Source organism: Salmo salar, chromosome ssa25 (assembly GCF_905237065.1).
Source record: "Salmo salar chromosome ssa25, Ssal_v3.1, whole genome shotgun sequence".
Classification (NCBI taxonomy): Eukaryota; Metazoa; Chordata; class Actinopteri; order Salmoniformes; family Salmonidae; genus Salmo; species Salmo salar.
In genome coordinates this window covers 53,808,732-53,829,015 of record NC_059466.1, presented here as the reverse complement: position 1 = coordinate 53,829,015, position 20,284 = coordinate 53,808,732, and the positions used below count along the sequence as shown (strand labels likewise).

General features: G+C 45.0%; 1 protein-coding gene across 2 annotated transcripts in view; it reads left to right on the top strand.

Annotated features, from left to right (window-relative positions):
* Positions 1–20,284, top strand: part of LOC106586949 (protein FAM126B) — a 144,258-nt gene that overhangs the window by 39,927 nt on the left and 84,047 nt on the right. The window contains exon 2 of one of the 2 annotated variants that reach the window (XM_045707906.1): positions 2,011–2,093. The exons of the other annotated variant lie outside the window; for it this stretch is intronic. The gene's annotated coding sequence lies outside the window, so the exon portion shown is untranslated. The remainder of the gene's footprint in view (positions 1–2,010; positions 2,094–20,284) is intronic. 2 annotated transcript variants of the gene reach the window in all.

The following is a 20,284-nucleotide window of genomic DNA, read 5'->3' as shown; positions in this document are numbered from 1 at the left end:
CTTTCATACAGAAATGGCTTGAGGTCGGTGAGGAAGAACTTGACTGGCCTGCACAGAGCCCTGGCCTCAACCCCATCAAACACCTTTGGGATGAATTGGAACGCCGACTGTGATCCAGGACTAATCGCCCAACATCAGTACCCGACCTCACTAATGCTCTTGTGGTTGAATGGTAGCAAGTCCCTGCAGCAATGTTCCAACATCTAGTGGAAAGCCTTCCCAGAAGAGTGGAGGCTGTTATAGCAGCAATGTTCTAACATCTAGTGGAAAGCCTTCCCAGAAGAGTGGAGGCTGTTATAGCAGCAATGTTCCAACATCTAGTGGAAAGCCTTCCCAGAAGAGTGGAGGCTGTTATAGCAGCAATGTTCCAACATCTAGTGGAAAGCCTTCCCAGAAGTGTGGAGGCTGTTATAACAGCAAAGGGGTTTGTGGGTATTTTTTATTTAAACAAGGAGTCATATTGAGATTAAAAATCTCTTACAAGAGAGCCCTGTACACATTACAATAACAACATACATGTGTATAAAACAATGTAGTTCAGCACAATAAACAAAAATAAACATATTTAATAAAAGCAATCCCATTCAACTACATAGAGGTCCTCAATCAATAATGTAAACTTCCTGAGTGTCACCAGCACATCTAACTGCAGTGAACTCTGCAGACTGGTCCACAATTTAGGGTAAAAAAAAAAATGCAGATTTTCCCAAATCTGTGGAGACCGAAGGGATCTCTGGTGTGTGGAGGCTATATACAGGGGGTACCGGTACATTGTATACAGACTACAATGATGAGTCCTAAAACAGTCCCCTGTGGTAAAACGTGTTGCTGAGTGGTAGACTTTAATTAATGGGTTTCCGCATGCACGTAAACAATATCACCGCAATCCAATACAGGGAGAAACGTTGTTTGAACAGTCTTTCTCATATTTGTAATACTGAGGCATGATTTATATCGATATATAAAAAAACTATCTTGGATCTTAGCTTCTTAGTCAATGTTCTATATGCATTATGAAGGACGACTTGTCATCAGTCCAGACACCCAGGTACTTACATTGGGAAACAAGTTCAATTTTGGATCCATTTATAGCACAGATATGCAGGTCTTCAGGGTTAACATTTCGTGACCAAGAGAACAGCATGAGCTTGGTTTAACTTGTATTTAACACAAAAGATCTGTAAGTGATTTCTGAACTGAATCAAAGTCATGCTGAAGTTCACGAATGGCCCGCTGCACTGAGGCGGCACAGGAATACAAACCTGTCATCTGCATAGAGATGAATGTTACAAGTATTAACAGTGTTTCCTGTCATTAATATACAAAGTGAACAATAATGGACCCAAAATCGAACCCTGAGGAACACCTTTTTTGAATTTCAAGAAATTCAGATTTAACCCCCATCTGTCAAGGTGGCCTGAGTTCTGTCACTGAGAGAATTCTGAAACCATAAACAGGCTGTTTAACCCAGGCCAACTCTTGATCATTTCTTCAGCAAAACAAAATGATCAATAGTATTGAACGCCTTTGACAGGTCAATGAACAAGGCAGCACAGCTCTTTTTAGCATCCAAGGCATTGACAAGATCATTAACAACTAGCGTGGTTGCTATGGTAGTACTATGCCCAGGCCTAAACCCTGATTGGTTTATATTAAGAATTACAATTATCAGATAAAGGAACAAAGTTGTACATTAACCGAGGATTCAAGAATCTTAGCTAAAGAAGGTAGTCTTGAAATGGGGCGATAGTTGGGAAGTTAATTTGTATCTCCACCCTGATGGAGTGGCAGCACAGATACAGATTTCCATGCTTTTGGAATACTTCCTGTTAACATTGTTAACTAGCTTTACTAGACCAGAACGTTAACTAGCTTTACTAGACCAGAACGTTAACTAGCTTTACTAGACCAGAACGTTAACTAGCTTTACTAGACCATAACTGGCGTCCAGTTACACCATAGATCCTCTCAATACCAACCAACCTGACTGATCGTTCTCTCATTTTCTAGGTGACTGAGCGAGCGACAGATGAGTGACATCACGGACACCCAGCTTTTTCACCCGGTGGACATCTGAACTCTGGAAGAGTGAGGTGAGGTCAGGGGTGAAGGGCCAGCCTGATGTTTTTATCTCACTCCACTCAGTAAAAAAAAAAAAAAACTTTGTCTCAGTCATGTGTCCAATGATCTTTCTCTGGTAGTCTGTTTTGGGGGCCTATGTTGTACTGATTTCTTCACTGTCCCATAGCTTCAGTAGGGGGCGCTAGAGATGTCCTAGAGTGGGCTGTTCTTTCAAATTAATCGATTTGGAAAAAAATACAATGTTTAAAAATTGACCAGACACACCCTGTGTGTTTTAACAAAATCGCCTATATTTTGAGATACGAAGATGTTATTCTAATTTAAATTAAACTGTTATCTATCCCGTCTGCAAAGAACTTGAAACATTTGTATCAACTAGGTCTGGCCAGAAGCTTATGAACTGTTCCGGGCCCCCCGTTTCCAACGGCAGTGAGCTCCGGACAGACTTGTATTTGCGCTAGGGATAAGAAGTAAATCGGTATTTTATGACGGTAACATTGGATCAGAGGATGGCATTTTTCCCTTTTTTATATTGAAGCTCGTGGTTATCGAAAGGGACAGAGCTGAAAATATTTCTCAAATACATTGAGGAACTATTGTCCTTCTCAATGACTTTGTTTACTTTCTGTTTGAGGTGAAGAAAAAAATGACTGAGAAGCTCCACAGCTCATTAAAGAAAACCAGAAAAACTATTGGACATCCCCAGATGTAATTAAAAGAATGTAATAAATGTGCAACCACTCGACTTTAAAAAAAAAAAGTCTGTTGGGTCGACAAATATCGACCAATCAATCGATCGGTGGACTAAATGGGGTCGGAGGTAGGTGGCCCAGAAAGAAGAGAAGGGAGAGCCTCGTTCAGAACCAGGCTTCTCTGACCAAATCAACGTTTATTGGTCACATACACATGGTTAGAAGATGATTTTGCGAGTGTAGTGAAATGCTTGTGCTTCTAGTTCTGACAGTGCAGCAATATCTAACAATTCCACAACCACCTAATACAAACAAATCTAAGTAAAGGAATGGAATAAGAATATATATGGATGAGCAATGACAGAGCAGCATAGGCAAGATGCAATAGTTGGTATTAAAATACAGTATATACATATGAGATGAGTAATACAAGATATGTAAACATTTAAAGTGACTAGTGTTCCATTTATTAAAGTGGCCAATGATTCCGAGTCCATATGTAGGCAGCAGCCTCTCTGTGTTAGTGATGGCTGTTTTAACAGTCTGATGGCCTGGAGATAGAAGCTGTTTTTCAGTCTCTCGGTCCCAGCTTTGATGCACCTGTACTGACCTCTCCTTCTGGATGATAGCGGGGTGAACAGGCAGTGGCTCGGGTGGTTGTTGTCCTTGATGATCTTTTTGGCCTTCCTGTGACATCGGGTGGTGTAGGTGTCCTGGAGGGCAGGTAGTTTGCCCCCGGTGATGCGTTGTGCAGACCTCACTACCCTCTGGAGAGCCCTGCGGTTGCAGGCGGTGCAGTTGTCATACCAGGCGGTGATACAGCCCGACAGGATGCTCTCGATTGTGCATCTGTAAAAGTTTGTTTAGTGTTTTACGTGACAAGCCAAATTTCACCAGCCTCCTGAGGCTGTCTGTGTGGGTGGACCATTTCAGTTTGTCCGTGATGTGTACGCCGAGGAACTTAAAACTTTCCACCTTCTCCACGCCGAGGTGTGAATCCTCGCAACACGTCACACCAATCAAATGCAGAAAGTGTCCTACCTGGTCTGAAAACCGTGATGAACAGCACATAGCTTCTACGGGCGTGTGGGGGGAGGGTTCTTGAAATGTAACATCCAATAAAAATGTAGCTGCTAGAAGCCAGCGGACCCTTCTAGCCGTTTTAGCTAATTCTCCAGATCTCCATGGAGACGTGACGACATCGTGATCTCGAGGTATGGCTACGCAAGACTAATATAGGCCCAATATAGGCTATATCTCAATGCCACATGCAACAATTTCAATGATTTTACTGAGTTACAGTTCATATAAGGAAATCGGTCAATTTAAATAAATTCATTAGGCCCTAATCTATGGATTTCACATGACTGGATAATGCCAGGCCCCATGTCCCAAGGATCTGTACACAATTCCTGGAAGCTGAAAATGTCCCAGTTCTTCCATGGCCTGTATACTCAGACATGTCACCCATTGAGCATGTTTGGGATGCTCTGGATTGATGTGTACGACAGTGAGTTCCAGTTCCCGCCAAAATCCAGGAACTTCACACAGCCATTGAAGTGGGACAACAAATAACAGGCCACAATCAACAGCCTGATCAACTCTATGCGAAGGAGATGTCGCACTGCATGAGGCAAATTGTGGCTTATGGTAGAGAAATTAACATTAAAATCTCTGGCAATAGCCCTCGTGGACATTCCTGCAGTCAGCATGCCAATTGCACACTCCCTCAATTTTCAGACATCTATGGCATTGTGTTATGGGCAGAACTGCACATTTTAGAGTGGCCTTTTATTGTTGCCAGCACAAGGTGCACCTGTGTAATGATCATGCCGTTTAATCAGCTTCTTGATATGCCACACCTGTCAGGTGGATGGATTATCTTGGCAAAGGAGAAATGCTCACTAACAGGATGTAAACTAATTTGTGCACAACATTTTAGAGAAATTAGCTTTTTGTCCACATGGAACATTTCTGGGATCTTTTATTTCAGCTGATGAAACATGGGATCAACACTTTACATGTTGTGTTTATATTTTTGTTAAGTATATTTTGTAATTGCAGGCAATTCTTATTCCTTATTACCTAAAATATTTGTCATTGTATTCCTAAATGTTAAACTTTAATGTAGAGCCCTGAATGGGCGGAGTTACGGAATGTCACCGTAGAGCCCCGAATGGGCGGAGTTACGGAATGTCACCGTAGAGCCCCGAATGGGCGGAGTTACGGAATGTCACCGTAGAGCCCCGAATGGGCGGCGTTACGGAATGTCACCGTAGAGCCCCGAATGGGCGGAGTTACGGAATGTCACCGTAGAGCCCCGAATGGGCGGAGTTACGGAATGTCACCGTAGAGCCCCGAATGGGCGGAGTTACGGAATGTCACCGTAGAGCCCCGAATGGGCGGAGTTACGGAATGTCACCGTAGAGCCCCGAATGGGCGGAGTTACGGAATGTCACCGTAGAGCCCCGAATGGGCGGAGTTACGGAATGTCACCGTAGAGCCCCGAATGGGCGGAGTTACGGAATGTCACCGTAGAGCCCCGAATGGGCGGAGTTACGGAATGTCACCGTAGAGCCCCGAATGGGCGGAGTTACGGAATGTCACCGTAGAGCCCCGAATGGGCGGAGTTAGCGATCACTGCAACTGCTTTAGATGCAGGGTTTATGAAATGAACTACCATTATACTGACTGATCTATAGCCTAGTGCTATGATATATATATGTGCATTAAAACCTCTATTTAATTTCACAATATGGTTTGATGCCATCAGGGGCCAAGTGTCACTCCTGACAGACTGCAGTTGCCATAGTAACAGATTACTGTGGAGAGTTCCTGCTGTCTGGGTGTTTGACACGAGGAGGAGAGGAAATGTGTGAAAGAGACAGAACACTGCTTACAATGGGACGTGAGGAACCAAATATACACAGCCAGTTAGGAAAGCTAAGGCTAGCTTTTTCAAATAGAAATTTGCATCCCGTAGCACAAACTCCAAAAGGTTCTGGGACACTGTAAAGTCCATGGAGAATAAGAGCACCTCCTCCCAGCTGCCCACTGCTCTGAGGCTAGGAAACACTGTCACCACCAATAAATTTGCGATAATTGAGAATTTCAAATAAGCATTTTTCTATGGCTGGCCATGCTTTCCACCTGGCTACCCCTACCCCGGTCAACAGCACTGCACCCCTCACTGCAACTTGCCCAAGCCTCCCCCATTTCTCCTTCTCCCAAATCCAGATAGCTGATGTTCTGAAAGAGCTGCAAAATCTGGACCCCTACAAACAGCCGGGCCAGACAATCTGGACCATCTCTTCCTAAAAGTATCCGCCGAAATTGTTGCAACCCCTGTTACTAGCCTGGTCAACCTCTCTTTCGTATCGTCTGAGATTCCCAAAGATTGGAAGCTGCCGTGGTCATCCCCCTCTTCAAAGGGGAGACACTCTAGACCCAAACTGCTACAGACCTATATCTATCCTAACCTGCCTTTCTAAGGTCTTCGAAAGCCAAGTTAACAAACAGATTACCAACCATTTTGAATCCCACCGTACCTTCTCCGCTATGCAATCTGGTTTCAGAGCTGGTCATGGGTGCATCTCAGCCACGCTCAAGGTCCTAAACGACATCATAACCTCCATCGATAAGAGACATTACTGTGCCGCTGTATTCATCGACCTGGCCAAGGCTTTCGACTCTGTCAATCACCACATTCTTATCGGCAGACTCAACAACCTTGGTTTCTCAAATGACTACCTCACCTGGTTCACCAACTACTTCTCAGACAGAGTTCAGTGTGTGAAATCGGAGGGCATGTTGTCCGGACCTCTGGCAGTCTCTATGGGGGTACCACAGGGTTCAATTCTCAGGCCGACTCTTTTCTCTGTATATCAATGATGTCGCTCTTGCTGCTGGTGATTCTGTGATCCACCTCTACGCAGACGACACCATTCTGTATACATCTGGCCTTTCTTTGGACACTGTGTTAACTACCCTCCAGACGAGCTTCAATGCCATACAACTCTCCTTCCGTGGCATCCAACTGCTCTTAAATGCTAGTAAAACTAAATGCATGCTCTTCAACCGATCGCTGCCCGCACCCGCCCGCCCGACTAGCATCACTACTCTGGACTGTTCTGGCTTGTGGACAACTACAAATACCTAGGTGTCTGGTTAGACTGTAAACTCTCCTTCCAGCCTCACATTAAGCATCTCCAATCCAAAATTAAATCTAGAATCGGCTTCCTATTTCCCAACAAAGCCTCCTTCACTCATGCTGCCAAACATACCCTTGTAAAACTGACTATCCTACCGATCCTTGACTTCGGCGATGTCATTTACAAAATAGCCTCCAACACTCTACTCAGCAAACTGGATGCAGTCTATCACAGTGCCATCCGTTTTGTCACCAAAGCCCCATACACAACCCACCACTGCGACCTGTATGCTCTCGTTGGCTGGCCCTCGCTTCATACTCGTCGCCAAACCCACTGGCTCCAGGTCATTTATAAGTTGTTGCTAGGTAAAGCCCCGCCTTATCTCAGCTCACTGGTCACCATAGCAACACCCACCCATAGCACGCGCTCCAGCAGGTATATGTCACTGGTCACCCCCAAACCAATTCCTCCTTCATCCGCGTTTCCTTCCAGTGTTCTGCTGCCAATGACTGGAACGAACTGCAAAAATCACTGAAGCTGGAGACTCATATCTCCCTCACTAACTATAAGCACCAGCTGTCAGAGCAGCTCACCGATCACTGTACCTGTACATAGCCCATCTGTAAATAGACCATCCAACTTCCTCATCACCATATTGTGATTTGTTTTGCTCCTTTGCACCCCAGTACTGCTACTTGCACACTCATCTTCTCCACATCTTTCACCCCGGTGTTTAATTTGCCATACTGTAATAATTTTGCCACAATGGCCTATTTATTGCCTTACCTCCCTTATCCTACCTCATTTGCACACACTGTATATAGACTTTCTCTATTGTATTATTGACTGTATGTTTATTTATTCCATGTGTAACTCTGTTTGTGTCGCACTGTTTTGCTTTATCTTGGCCAGGTCGCAGTTGTAAATGAGAACTTGTTCTCAACTAGCCTACCTGGTTAAATAAAGGTGAAATAAAAAAAATAATTCAAACCTTACTGCTTACAATTCACATTACAATTCAGTCCTTACTGCTTACAATTCAGTCCTTACTGCTTACAATTCAGTCCTTACTGCTTACAATTCAGTCCTTACTGCTTACAATTCAGTCCTTACTGCTTACAATTCACATTACAATTTGCAGTGCTCCTGTTTCTGACGAAAAGAGAGACAACTTAATACAGATATGGTCTGTAGCAGAAGAGAGGAGAGCAGATTTCTATGCTATGCTCGATTCTTGGCTGGCTCTTTCTCCGTTTTGGGATCAAACCAAAATTCTGTCTGTGTCCCAAATGGCAGCCAATTCCTTACATCAGGGCTCTCCATTCCAACCCTGTTCTTGGAGAGCAACCGTCCTGTAGGTTTTTGATCCAACCCCAATCTAGTGCACCTGATTCTAAGAAGGTGCTAATGAGCCCCAGCTGCCGGGCCGATAATTTGTCCCCAGCTGGTCCCTGGGCGGGTACGTACGTGGAGGATGGATTCTGGGAATCATCACGCCCCTCTGCTCCCTCCGCTGGCCATACGGCTCACTGGGTCAGCAGGTAGAGTGCTCGCCATGTGAGGCGCGAAGGCCGGTTCGAGCCCCGCTCCAGATATATATATATATTTTTTGTTATATAGACACACACACAGTACCAGTCAAAAGTTTGGACACCTACTCATTCAAGGGTTTTTCTTAATTTTTTACTATTTTCTACATTGTAGAATAATAGTGAAGACATCAAAACGATGTAATAACACATAGAATCATGTACTAGCCAAAGAAAGTGTTATAAAATATATTTTTGATTCTTCAAAGTAGCTACCCTTTGCCTTGATGACAGCTTTGCACACGCTTGACATTCTCTCAACCAGCTTCACCTGGAATGCTTTTCCATCAGTCTTGAAGGAGTTCCCACATATGCTGAGCACTTGTTGACTGTTTTTCCTTCACTCTGTGGTCCAACTCATCCCAAACCATCTCAATTGGGTTGAGGTCGGGTGATTGTGGAGGCCAGGTCATCTGATGCAGCACTCCACCACTCTTCGTCTTGGTCAAATAGCCCTTACACTGCCCGGGTCATTGTCCTGTGTGTGTTTGTTTTGTAGGCTAATAGTGTTGAATTAAAAGTGTTTACACTGCTGATTTAACCTCTTACATCTAGACGTTCCGCTAGCGGAACACCTGCTCCAATATCCAATGATAGGCGTGGCGCGAATTACAAATTCCTCAAAAATACAAAAACTTCAATTTTTCAAACATATGACTATTTCACAGCATTTTAAAGATAAGACTCTCCTTTATCTAACCACACTGTCCGATTTCAAAAAGGCTTTACAACGAAAGCAAAACATTAGATTATGTCAGCAGAGTACCCAGCCAGAAATAATCAGACACCCATTTTTCAAGCTAGCATATAATGTCACAAAAACCCAGAAGACAGCTAAATGTAGCACTAACCTTTGATCTTCATCAGATGACACACCTAGGACATTATGTTATACAATACATGCATGTTTTGTTCAATCAAGTTCATATTTCTATCAAAAACCAGCTTTTTACATTAGCATGTGACGTTCAGAACTAGCATACCCCCCGCAAACTTCCGGCGAATTCACTAAGAATTTACTAAATTACTCACGATAAACGTTCACAAAAAGCATAATTATTTTAAGAATTATAGATACAGAACTCCTCTATGCACTCGATAGGTCCGATTTTAAAATAGCTTTTTGGTGAAAGCACATTTTGCAATATTCTAAGTACATAGCCCAGGCATCACGGGCTAGCTATTTAGACACCCGGCAAGTTTAGCACTCACCAATATTAGGTTTACTATTATAAAAGTTTGATTACCTTTTGTTGTCTTCGTCAGAATGCACTCCCAGGCCTGCTACTTCAATAGCAAATGTTGGTTTGGTCCAAAATAATCCATCGTTATATCCGAATAGCGGCGTTTTGTTCGTGCGTCCCAGACACTATCTGAAATGGTAAATCAGGGTCGCGCGCAATTCGTGACAAAAACAATCTAAATATTCCATTACCGTACTTCGAAGCATGTCAACTGCTGTTTAAAATCAATTTTTATGCCATTTTTCTCGTAAAAAAGCGATAATATTCCGACCGGGAATCTCCTTTTAGCTAAACAGAGGAAAGTAAACAAAGCTTTCGGTCGACGCGGGCACGAGCCTGAGTCTCACAGTACTGTAACCAGCCACTACCCAAACGCGCTACTTTTTTTCAGCCAGAGCCTGCAAAGCCACGATTCAGCTTTTTACCGCCTTCTGAGACCCTATGGCAGCCGTAGGAAGTGTCACGGGACAGCTAAGATCCTCACTCTTCAATAAACAGAGACAAGAAGAACGACACCTTGTCAGACAGGCAACTTCCTGCCTGAAACCTTGTCAGGTTTTTGCCTGCCAAATGAGTTCTGTTATACTCACAGACACCATTCAAACAGTTTTAGAAACTTTAGGGTGTTTTCTGTCCATATGTAATAAGTATATGCATATTCTAGTTACTGGGTAGGAGTGGTAACCAGATTAAATCGGGTACGGTTTTTTATCCAGCCGTGAAAATACTGCCCCCTAGCCATAACAGGTTAAAACTTAAACTCACTAATAAAAACAGCAGTTCTTTGCTGTATTCTTTTGATAGTCGCTCTCTGGTTTTTAAAAGTGATGAAATCTCATGTAGGCTAGTATCAAACTTTAGTGGAAGCTGTAGGCATGGTGATTTGAGCTACCCGATTGGCCAGCGCAGTAGGTGCCTTCTCGATTTAGCCAGGTAGGTGGAGTTAGTCTTTTCAGACAAATTAAAAAAAGTTCAAAATGGTAACACTTTCCCGGTGTGCAGCTACCGCCAACAGCACAACACAATTTATTTGTTTTAAATGAGCGCCAGCCGTTATCTCTGGCTTTTCTATGGAAATGTTTGGTGATCAACTAGGAATGCCTTGAAGATCGACCAATCGACCTGTTGGTGACCACTGCTCTACACTATACGTGCTTGTTTTGTCACAAACGATTTGAATTTTAGCAACCAGGAAATGGCAGTGCGGTTTCTGCATAATGCGGCTTTAATTAAATGTTCTTGGAACCTTTTAAAGAATTTAGTCCAGCTGTTCTGTCAACATTCTTACAACATTAAGGGAATGTCCTGTGCAACCTAACTAAACACTGTATGAATGTCATCACAACTGAGTATATTTTGTGTTTTGGGAACCTATCTCTTGTAATGTAACTCCATGACTGTCCTCGAGTCCAAATAGGTATGCAGATATGCAATGAATGACTTCAATCAGAGAGGGGAAGGAAATGACTAGTGGGGATTAACAACTCACGTCCTGTTGTAAATCAAGGAGAAGATCCAGGCCTATGCTCTCCAGATTCACCAAAGGAATGTGCTTTGTGACAACAGACCTTTTTTCCCGCTGAAACCCTAACATGTTCAAAAGCAACTAGTATAACTATATTTCTGACATAGAATGTGGGGAATGGTCAGGCGATCTATAGAACGCGTATTTTTGTTTGGTTATTTTGTGATGTCATTAAAAAATGTTATAAAGGAAATGCTGTAACTTGGAAAGTATACCCACTACATATATGTGACTCACCACCTGGATTCGGTCTTATGTAGCAACATTTGAATTTCTGCTTTTTACATTGGATAAAAGTAGAAACTCAGAGCTACAAAATGGTATAACATATAATGCATTTGAGGAAACAATGAGAAAGTAATTCTGCTTTGAAAGTTGATCAATGTTTTGGTACTAATATTGGAGAGCCCTTCTTTGTCTACACCCATTCAACATTGTTCACACCCTCTTAAGCCTTAGCCCCACCCATCGCTTTAAGTGTTGATCCGAGCGTTCTGTACTAACTTGCCAGATACTTCAGACATCTAAGAGAGAGAGAGCAGCTCACTGAACAGTACTCGCCCTAGCAGAGCTGGCTAGGCTGTTATGTTATCCAGAGTGTTGGTGACTGCAACTGTGCTGTCAGTTTGTCCGTTTGTAAATGCAGAGCGTTTCGCGTTCAGAGCTCACACTGGACGTTCTGGCCAATAAGTAGGTTTGATCCAAAAGCTCTGACCTCACAACGACAGTCAAGCACCCAAGCTAACTGGCTAACGTTGGCTAGCTACTTCCAGACACATAATGAGAGAACACCCCACTCTAACCATTTTACTCCCCCTAGCAGAGCTGGTTATGCTGTTTTCATGTTATCCAGAGCGTTGGTGACTAAGTGCTGCTGGCAACAATTGAATTACGCTTTGTTGACGACGTTTACTGACATGGACATATTCAGCGGGTGTTGAGCATTCAAATATTCATCAGTTATTCTGCGCTCTGGCACAATAAGACAAGAGTCTTTTGTTAAGAAATGTAGCTAGCTAGGTAAACAATGAATCCCAACGCATGACGTAATGTTAGTTAGCGAGCCAGCCAGCTAACGTTAGCTAGCTAGCTAACAGTACACTAACTTCTTACGGATCAAATCCCTTTAGCGGGATCGATTTGACAACAGCCAGTGAAAGTGCAGGGGTCGAAATTCAAAACAGCAAAAATCTCATAATTCAAATTCCTCAAACACACAAGTATTATACACCATTTTAAAGATGATAAGATTCTCATTAATCCAACCACAGTGTCTGATTTCAAAAAGGCTTTATGGCGAAAGCATAGCATTAGATTGTTAGGACAGCACCTAGACAAGAAAAACCACACAGCCATTTTCCAAGCAAGGAGAGGCGTCACAAAAACCAGAAATACAGCTAAAATGAATCACTAACCTTTGATCTTCATCAGATGGCACTCATAGGACTTCATGTTACACAATACATGTATGTTTTGTTCGATAAAGTTCATATTTATATCCAAAAATCTCAGTTTACATTGGCGCGTTATGTTCAGTAATGTTCTTGCCTCCAAAACCTCCGGTGATTTTGCAGAGAGCCACATCAATTTACAGAAATACTTATCATAAACTTTGATAAAATATACAAGTGTTATGCACAGAATTAAAGATACACTTCTCCATAATGCAACCGCTGTGTCAGATTTCAAAAAAGCTTCACGGCGAAAGCACACTTTGCACTAATCTGAGTACAGCGCTCAGAAGCCAAAAGAAGCTATATAGGTACCCGCCATGTTGTGCAGTCAACAGAAGCCTGACAAAGCGTTATAAATATACACTTACCTTTGATGATCTTCATCGGAATGCACTCCCAGGAATCCCAGTTCCACAGTAAATGTTCGTTTTGTTCGATAAAGTTAATCTTTATGTCCAAATGCCTCCATTTTGTTCGCGCGTTAGGTTCACTATTCCAAATGCAAGGCGATCGCTTACAAAGTCCAGACGAAAAGTCATACTACAGTTTGTAGAATCAATCTTTATGATGTTTTTATCATAAATCTTCAATAAAATTCCAACCAGACAATTCCTTTCTCTTTAGGAATGAAGATGAACTCTCACTTCCTGGTTGGATTTTTCTCAGGTTTTTGCCTGCCATATGAGTTCTGTTATACTCACAGACACCATTCAAACAGTTTTAGAAAACACACTGACATTTCTATCCAAATCTACTAATAATATGCATATCCTAGCTTCTGGGCCTGAATAGCAGGCAGTTTACTCAGGGCACGCTTTTCATCCGGACGTGAAAATACTGCCCCCTATCCATGAGGTTTTAACCTTAAATGAAAATGCTTTGTCAAAATTTGAAACGCGTAATATCTCAAAATGCAGCTAGCTAGACTATCTTACCCGTGGTCTGAAATCGGAGTAGATAGCCAGAGCGAATTAACCAGCTAGTATGTCTATCAACGGTTGCAGTGACATTCTATTGAAATGGATACTTGCATAGTGGGGTCTTTTTTGTTAAGACATGTAGTTAGCTAGCTAAACAATGGACCGTAATCACAACTCATGATGTTACTACCCTGCGTGAATCTGCAGGTAGCTAACCAACCAGTTATATGGCTATACCTAGTCAAGCAAATGTGTCTGATATACGAAGAAAAAGATCATACACAATGTTAGCTAGTGACCCAGCCAGCTAACATAAGCTAGCTAACAGTACACTTTAACTTCACATTAGATTTATACAGTTACTACGCGATACATGAATTTAAAAAAAGCTGTGTTCGACACACTGACCAACTCCAATAGACAAGACGCGTGCTATATGGCTGACCAATCCAAACTCATCTCTCGGCATGTCCAGCCCACTCATTATCTCAGCCAATCATGGCTAGCGTGAAGGTTGCTCACTTTTTCTGTGGCTAAACCAACTAGGCTCGTAATTAAAATGTATTTACAGATGGCATACTAGTTTGATATTAAGGCACATGAAAGTTCACACGTTCGAGAAGGTATTTCTGCCAAATTGTATTTTGAGAACTTATTTTTTACGTTGAAACAACTCTCGTGTGAAGTCGTGACTTGCGACATAATAGTTTACTGAATCGAGTCACATATGAAGTTTCCATACTATGCGTTGTGCATGTAATATGAAAAATATGAATATTTTTGTTTAGAGAGGGATGTGATGTGAAAAGCTATGAGAATTGTTTTCCATAACTTTGCACCTTGAGAAGTCACCGCCCCGAAGTGAGGTCAGACAGCGCGTTAGCCTGCAGGAACCGCCCCTTCTGTCCAAAAGGTATAAATTATGGGTTAAGAAGAAAACACATTATACCAGAAAAGCCTGAAACAGCAGCTGCCCGTTTAAAATGGTTTGAATCTCAACACGAGGTGGAGAAGATAGTCACCTCCCGGACTATCACTGGTATGGCTGATTAGCTGTCCTAAGTAAAGTATCTTCGAAAGCAAATTTAAGTAGGCCCATCCTGTTACTCTGCTCAGACCATCGTATTACGCTACTCCCATCAACCCACTGGGGGAACCGTCGACACGACTGGCAAGCCTATCTTCAAAGAAGCATCTTCAAGAGCGAATAACTAACATTGTTTGTTCATATAATTAACTGTCTTCAGATCAATGAAAGTCGAGTCTCGACAGTACTCACACTTTTCCCACAACCTAATTAACTGTTCAGGGAACTTTTTTAAAGAACTCTGAAAGGCTGCCAACATTTTTGCAACATCAAAGGAGTGTTTTGTGTATCCTGATACAAACTGAATGTCAGCACAACTGGACAGTTTTTGTCTTTTTAGGAACCCATCTCCTGTCATATGCCCACAATGTTCCCACAACCTTAAAGGTTTTAGGAACTCTTATAGAACATAACAAATGTGTTCTGGGAACGTTCCTGTAACATCAGGTGAATGTTTTAATAACATGTCGTTTTGTCTCCACAATGTTCCCACCGGACTGTTCCCACAACCCTTTAAAAGAACAGTCAAAATGTGTTTTGGGAATGTTCTTGCAACGTCAGGTGAATGTTTTTATACAAATATTGTATAGATGGGTTGGTTGTTTAGCAACAAAACCGACGCTTGCGCATCTATGGGGCGAAACAGACTGGGTTGGCTTACATTGTTGACAACATGACAACCTATTTTTTCGTCCCCAATGTTTATTGACAACGACATAAATAAGTGTGCACAATCAGCAATTGTCTCTCTCAAAAACATCGTTACAGTTGTTGCTTAGCTAGTGAATTTCTTGTCGTTCTTGCTAGCAGTTTGGCCATCCAGAATCACGACAACACGCTAACTTCTGCCCAGTGGAAGCGTGCACATTTTGTTTTGGTGACGTTGTCAGGTAACCCATCTATAATCATCAGCATGACTGGACAGTTTTTGTCTTGTGAGAACATTTGCCACAACCTCAGTGTTCTGGGATCTTGCACAGAACCGATTTTTGTTTTGCCAGGAAAGCATTACTGGTACATTGTGTTTATTATTCTGATCAAAAATACAAACGCAACAATTTCTACTATTTTGCTGTGTATGAAATCAAAGTTTATTTGTCACGTGCGCTGAATACAACAGGTGTAGTAGACCTCACAGTGAAATGCTGAATACAACAGGTGTAGTAGACCTCACAGTGAAATGCTGAATACAACAGGTGTAGTAGACCTCACAGTGAAATGCTGAATACAACAGGTGTAGTAGACCTCACAGTGAAATGCTGAATACAACAGGTGTAGTAGACCATACAGTGAAATGCTGAATACAACAGGTGTAGTAGACCTCACAGTGAAATGCTGAATACAACAGGTGTAGTAGACCTCACAGTGAAATGCTGAATACAACAGGTGTAGTAGACCTCACAGTGAAATGCTGAATACAACAGGTGTAGTAGACCTCACAGTGAAATGCTGAATACAACAGGTGTAGTAGACCTCACAGTGAAATGCTGAATACAACAGGTGTAGTAGACCTCACAGTGAAATGCTGAATACAACAGGTGTAGTAGACCTCACAGTGAAATGCTGAATACAACAGGTGTAGTAGACCTCACAGTGAAATGCTGAATACAACAGGTGTAGTAGACCTCACAGTGAAATGCTGAATACAACAGGTGTAGTAGACCTCACAGTGAAATGCTTACTTACAGGCTCTAACCAATAGTGCAAAAAAGGTATTAGGTGAACAATAGGTAGGTAAAGAAATAAAACAACAGTAAAAAGACAGGTTATATACAGTAGAGAGGTTATATACAGTAGAGAGGTTATATACAGTAGAGAGGTTATATACAGTAGAGAGGTTATATACAGTAGAGAGGTTATATACAGTAGAGGTTATATACAGTAGAGGCTGTATACAGTAGAGAGGCTATATACAGTAGAGAGGCTATATACAGTAGAGAGGCTATATACAGTAGAGAGGCTATATACAGTAGAGAGGCTATATACAGTAGAGAGGCTATATACAGTAGAGAGGTTATATACAGTAGAGAGGCTATATACAGTAGAGAGGCTATATACAGTAGAGAGGCTATATACAGTAGAGAGAGAGGCTATATACAGTAGAGAGAGAGGCTATATACAGTAGAGAGAGAGGCTATATACAGTAGAGAGAGAGGCTATATACAGTAGAGAGAGAGGCTATATACAGGAGAGGCTATATACAGGAGAGGCTATATACAGTAGACAGGCTATATACAGTAGCAAGGCTACATACAGACACCGGTTAGTCAGGCTGATTGAGGTAGTATGTACATGAATGTATAGTTAAAGTGACTATGCATATATGATAAACAGAGAGTAGCAGCAGCGTAGAAGAGGGGTTGGGGGGACACAATGCAAATAATCCAGGTAGATATTTGATTACCTGTTCAGGAGTCTTATGGCTTGGGGGTAAAAACTGTTGAGAAGCCTTTTTGTCCTAGACTTGGCACTCCGGTACCGCTTGCCATGTGGTAGTAGAGAGAACAGCCTATGGCTGGGGTGGCTGGGGTCTTAGACAATTTATTTGGGCCTTCCTCTGACACCGCCTGGCGTAGAGGTCCTGGATGGCAAGGCAGCTTAGCCCCAGTAATGTACTGTACGCATCCAAAGGAGGTTTCCACACATCTCCCACTCTTTGCCCTGCATCCACTCCGGATGCACACCACACATCCGCTCTTGCACCCTTCAAACTTCACCTGCTTTCAAATGACTTCCAACTCGGTCCTCGCGCCCTGGTGCCACATTCTTGGCTCCTCTCTTCCTGTCACTGTAGCCATGTCACAAAGTTAATGCACAAGGGCCTGGTCTGTCTGGCCTGGTCTGTCTGGCCTGGTCTGTCTGGCCTGGTCTGTCTGGCCTGGTCTGTCGGGCCTGGTCTGTCGGGCCTGGTCTGTCGGGCCTGGTCTGTCGGGCCTGGTCTGTCTGGCCTGGTCTGGTCTGTCTGTCTGGCCTGGTCTGTCGCGCCTGGTCTGTCTGGCCTGGTCTGTCGGGCCTGGTCTGTCGGGCCTGGTCTGTCGGGCCTGGTCTGTCGGGCCTGGTCTGTCTGGCCTGGTCTGTCTGGCCTGGTCTGTCTGGCCTGGTCTGTCTGGCCTGGTCTGTCGGGCCTGGTCTGTCTGGCCTGGTCTGTCGGGCCTGGTCTGTCGGGCCTGGTCTGTCTGGCCTGGTCTGTCGGGCCTGGTCTGTCGGGCCTGGTCTGTCGGGCCTGGTCTGTCGGGCCTGGTCTGTCTGGCCTGGTCTGTCGGGCCTGGTCTGTCGGGCCTGGTCTGTCGGGCCTGGTCTGTCTGTCGGGCCTGGTCTGTCTGTCGGGCCTGGTCTGTCTGTCGGGCCTGGTCTGTCTGTCGGGCCTGGTCTGTCGGGCCTGGTCTGTCTGTCGGGCCTGGTCTGTCTGTCGGGCCTGGTCTGTCTGTCGGGCCTGGTCTGTCTGTCGGGCCTGGTCTGTCTGTCGGGCCTGGTCTGTCTGTCGGGCCTGGTCTGTCTGTCGGGCCTGGTCTGTCTGTCGGGCCTGGTCTGTCTGTCGGGCCTGGTCTGTCTGTCGGGCCTGGTCTGTCTGTCTGGCCTGTCTGGCCTGGTCTGTCTGGCCTGGTCTGTCTGGCCTGGTCTGTCTGGCCTGGTCTGTCTGGCCTGGTCTGGTCTGTCTGTCTGGCCTGGTCTGTCTGGCCTGGTCTGTCTGGCCTGGTCTGTCTGTCTGGCCTGGTCTGTCTGGCCTGGTCTGTCTGTCGGGCCTGGTCTGTCTGTCGGGCCTGGTCTGTCTGTCTGGTCTGTCTGGCCTGGTCTGTCGGGCCTGGTCTGTCGGGCCTGGTCTGTCTGTCTGGCCTGGTCTGTCTGTCTGGCCTGGTCTGTCTGTCTGGCCTGGTCTGTCTGGTCTGGCCTGGTCTGTCTGGCCTGGTCTGGCCTGGTCTGTCTGGCCTGGTCTGTCTGTCTGGCCTGGTCTGTCTGGCCTGGTCTGTCTGTCTGGCCTGGTCTGTCTGGCCTGGTCTGTCTGGCCTGGTCTGTCTGGCCTGGTCTGTCTGGCCTGGTCTGGTCTGTCTGGCCTGGTCTGTCTGTCTGGCCTGGTCTGTCTGTCTGGCCTGGTCTGTCTGTCTGGCCTGGTCTGTCTGTCTGGCCTGGTCTGTCTGTCTGGCCTGGTCTGTCTGGCCTGGTCTGTCTGTCGGGCCTGGTCTGTCTGTCGGGCCTGGTCTGTCTGTCTGGTCTGTCTGTCTGTCTGGCCTGGTCTGTCTGGCCTGGTCTGTCTGTCTGGCCTGGTCTGTCTGGCCTGGTCTGTCTGGCCTGGTCTGTCTGGCCTGGTCTGTCTGGCCTGGTCTGTCGGGCCTGGTCTGTCGGGCCTGGTCTGTCTGTCTGGCCTGGTCTGTCTGGCCTGGTCTGTCTGTCTGGCCTGGTCTGTCTGTCTGGCCTGGTCTGTCTGTCTGGCCTGGTCTGTCGGGCCTGGTCTGTCTGGCCTGGTCTGTCTGGCCTGGTCTGTCGGGCCTGGTCTGTCTGTCTGGCCTGGTCTGTCTGTCTGGCCTGGTCTGTCTGTCTGGCCTGGTCTGTCTGTCTGGCCTGGTCTGTCTGTCTGGCCTGGTCTGTCTGGCCGGCCTGGTCTGGCCGGCCTGGTCTGTCTGGCCTGGTCTGTCTGGCCTGGTCTGTCGGGCCTGGTCTGTCGGGCCTGGTCTGTCGGGCCTGGTCTGTCGGGCCTGGTCTGTCGGGCCTGGTCTGTCGGGCCTGGTCTGTCGGGCCTGGTCTGTCGGGCCTGGTCTGTCTGGCCTGGTCTGTCGGGCCTGGTCTGTACTAAGTGGTCAAGATGGTCAACCCCGCACATGTTCTTGTTGTAATCCATTACAAGCTCTTGATTTAAGTTCCTACCACTTTTAAAAACAACTCCAAAACCCCTGCCACTTTAGACCCAGGCTGTGTGGTACAGGGTGAATGGTGGGACTTGGGGCAGACACACTCCACGGAACCGTGTACTCACCTCTCAGGTGTCTTCTTCCCCCTCCCCTCTCCCTCTGCTCCCTCCTCTCCCTCCTCTCCCTCTGCTCCCTCCTCTCCCTCCTCTCCCTCTGCTTCCTCCTCTCCCTCTGCTTCCTCCTCTCCCTCTGCTCCCTCCTCTCCCTCCTCTCCCTCTGCTTCCTCCTCTCCCTCTGCTTCCTCTTCTCCCTCTGCTTCCTCTTCTCCCTCTGCTTCCTCTTCTCCCTCTGCTTCCTCTTCTCTTCTCTTGCCTGACAGACTGTTTGTTACTTTTATTTAACAAGGAAAGGCCCATTGAGACCCAGAGTCTTTTTCAAGGGAGACCTGGCCAAGAAGGCAGCAACACTCAATACATTACAGAATTAAAACATACAATATAACATGATCCAGCCTAAAAAAGCATTTACACTCCTCCGTAACAGAGCCTCCCATCTATATTTTAAATTCATTCAGCGGCACTAACATATCTAGATGAAGCAGGGATTGTAGACTATTCCATGCCTCTGGTGCACAAGAAGAGAAGGCAGTCTTGCCTAATAGTGTGAATGTCCTGGGGACTTTAAGTAGCAACCAGC